Source organism: Salvelinus sp. IW2-2015, linkage group LG3 (assembly GCF_002910315.2).
Source record: "Salvelinus sp. IW2-2015 linkage group LG3, ASM291031v2, whole genome shotgun sequence".
Lineage (NCBI taxonomy): Eukaryota > Metazoa > Chordata > Actinopteri > Salmoniformes > Salmonidae > Salvelinus > Salvelinus sp. IW2-2015.
Genome location: NC_036840.1, coordinates 26,282,944 through 26,285,443, shown reverse-complemented (window position 1 = coordinate 26,285,443; position 2,500 = coordinate 26,282,944). Strand labels below are relative to the sequence as shown.

At 49.3% G+C, this 2,500-nt stretch overlaps 1 protein-coding gene across 1 annotated transcript in view; it reads left to right on the top strand.

Moving 5' to 3' along the window:
• Positions 1-2,500, top strand: part of hdlbpb (high density lipoprotein binding protein b) — a 28,228-nt gene that overhangs the window by 17,068 nt on the left and 8,660 nt on the right.

Sequence of the window (2,500 nt, the reverse complement as noted above, 5' to 3'; positions counted from 1 at the left end):
ACTCCGTACCTCCCTCCTGCACCTAATTCTCCTCTCCTCTCCGTGCTGTCTTTTCTCATTTACACATCCACTCTCTTATTCTCTTTTCCCCCTCCTCTCCCAGGATGTGGGGTGATCTCTCTGTTTCTCTCCTCTCTCTGTCTCCCAGGATGTGATAGTGATCTCTGGGTATGAGCGTAACACGGAAGAGGCGCGGTCAGCCATCGAGCTGCTGGTGTCAACGCTGCAGGAGATGGTCAGCCACGACGTGCACCTGGACCCCCGCACACACGCACGCATCATCGGGGGCCCGGCAAGGCCATCCGCAAGACCATGGGAAGAGTTCAAGGTACGGGCGTGAGGGGGGGGGGGGTGATTGAACCCCAGGGCAAATGAAGATGTCACAGGACGCACGACATCGCAGCACCAGTCTGTTTTGTTTTTAGAGGGAGACTTTTTCTTTTCTGTCGCAGTACCTCCGGGAGTCAGTTTGTTAAGCCCTTTAGTTTGAAATGTAACAACTACAGTATGTTGTGATGCAAATGAAGCCGTGTTTGTGCCACACTCTGACGTGGCATGGTTTCTCTCCTCTTGTCGTGTGGTGTGTGTGTGTGTGTGTGTGTGTGGTGTGTGTGTGTGTGTGTGTGTGGGTGTGTTGTGTGTGTGTGTTGTGTGTGTGTGTGTGTGTGTGTGTGTGTGTGTGTGTGTGTTTAGGTGGACATCCGGTTTCCCCAGCCGGGTTCAGAGGACCCAGGCAGGGGTGACAGTTGACTGGACTACCAGAGAGTGTGGACAACGCCGTCGACCAACCTCCTCAATCTGGAGGAGGAACATGTGAGTGATGGACGGAGACAATTATCAGTATATGGAGTAAACGGAGAAACTTTGTCTCTCTCTCTTTTCTGCTATATCTTACTTTCTCCCCTTTTTTATTTTTACTACTGTCTCTCCAACATTCCATGCTAGATGTTGAGTGTGACAGAGACCGAGACGATGGCAGCCTACATGAAGCCCCCGTCCCGCTATGGAGGGGTGGGAGGAGGGGGCGCGACATCCAGCGGGGGGGCGGCCAAGGGCTTTGTGTCCGGACGCTCCCTGGAACGACACGGTGCGTGTCCTGATTCTCGTCATAATGCTCTGTGTGATCTTTATCAGTATCCTCCTCATCATCAATAGTCACTATCATGTAGGCCTATATCTTCGTCATCGTGAGGTTGTTCTGACGTTGTTGCGTTGTTGTGTGTCTCAGGCTCCTGATATGAGCAATGCTGAGGACTTCCCCACCTTCGGCGCAGGCCTGCCCCAAAAAACAGACCCTCCGCCTGGGGCCCCAAGAAGTTTGAGACATCTGGAAAACAAGAGAGAGGGAGAGGGAGAGAACAAACACTGGACAAATCGCTACTCGCCTCCTCCTCCCCCTTTTCGTTTTTTGCTCTCTCGCAGCTGTTACCCTCAACCAGCAACCCAGGAAGGCCAGAGAAAAAAGAGCACGTCCTCATCTCCCTCTCCCCATCTCTTCTCCATCTCTCCTCTATCCCTTCTCTCCATTGGAGGAAAACTTTCCCTCTCTTGTTTTTCTTGCTTTGTCTGCCTCTCCACGTCACTTTCAACATCGCTGGAGTTGTCGTTGCATTTTAAAGGACTTGTTTTAGTCAGTGGACCCCAACTGCCAAAACCCCAACCGACACTCCAGCATCTTTGTAACGGTCCTTTGAACAACTTAACCCAGCAAGCAGTGAAACTGGAGAGCACCAGCCAACCAACAGCCCTCTTTACAAGACAAGAGGGATGGGAGGATTTTAGGTTCGCAGGGTGGCAGAACTCGCAAACCATGAGTTTGTAAAGCAAACACTGCTTAATTTTTGTGTGTTTTGATGATAAAGGGGATTTTAATGTTCTACTGTGTGAGGGGAGTTTTTAAACGATGTACTCCTACGATGTTTACTGTGGGGTTTTTACCGGAGTTTGTTACTAGCGACCCTTCCAAGTACGTTATTACTGAAACTCTTCAGAGGGAACGGGGGTGATGTTGGCTGTGATGTTTTGGTTTTTGTGGTCTTCACTCTTACAAGAGGAGGATGTGTATAGTTTCATCTGTAATTTATTCTACCTGAGCTAAAATAGCTTCCGTTTGTTTTTTCATGGTGGAGTTATCTTTTGAGTCTTAACCGTGTGAGTTCCAGCGAGGTCTGTGTACCAAAGGTGTTTATTTAAGCAATAAGCACAAGGGGGTGTGGTATATGGCCAGTATACCGCGGCTACAGTGCTTGCTCTTACGCACGACGCAACGTGGAGCGCCTTGGATACATACCTTAGCCGTGGTATTGGCCATATACCACAAACTCCTGAGGTGCCTTATTGCTGTTATAAACTGGTTACCAATGTAAAGAGAGCAGTAAAAAATAGATGTTTCGTCATAACAATGGGTATACGGTCTGATATACCACGGCTGTCAGCCAATCAGCATTCAGGGCTCGACCACCCAGTTTATAATTCTTGTTATTTAGGTTATCCTCCCTCT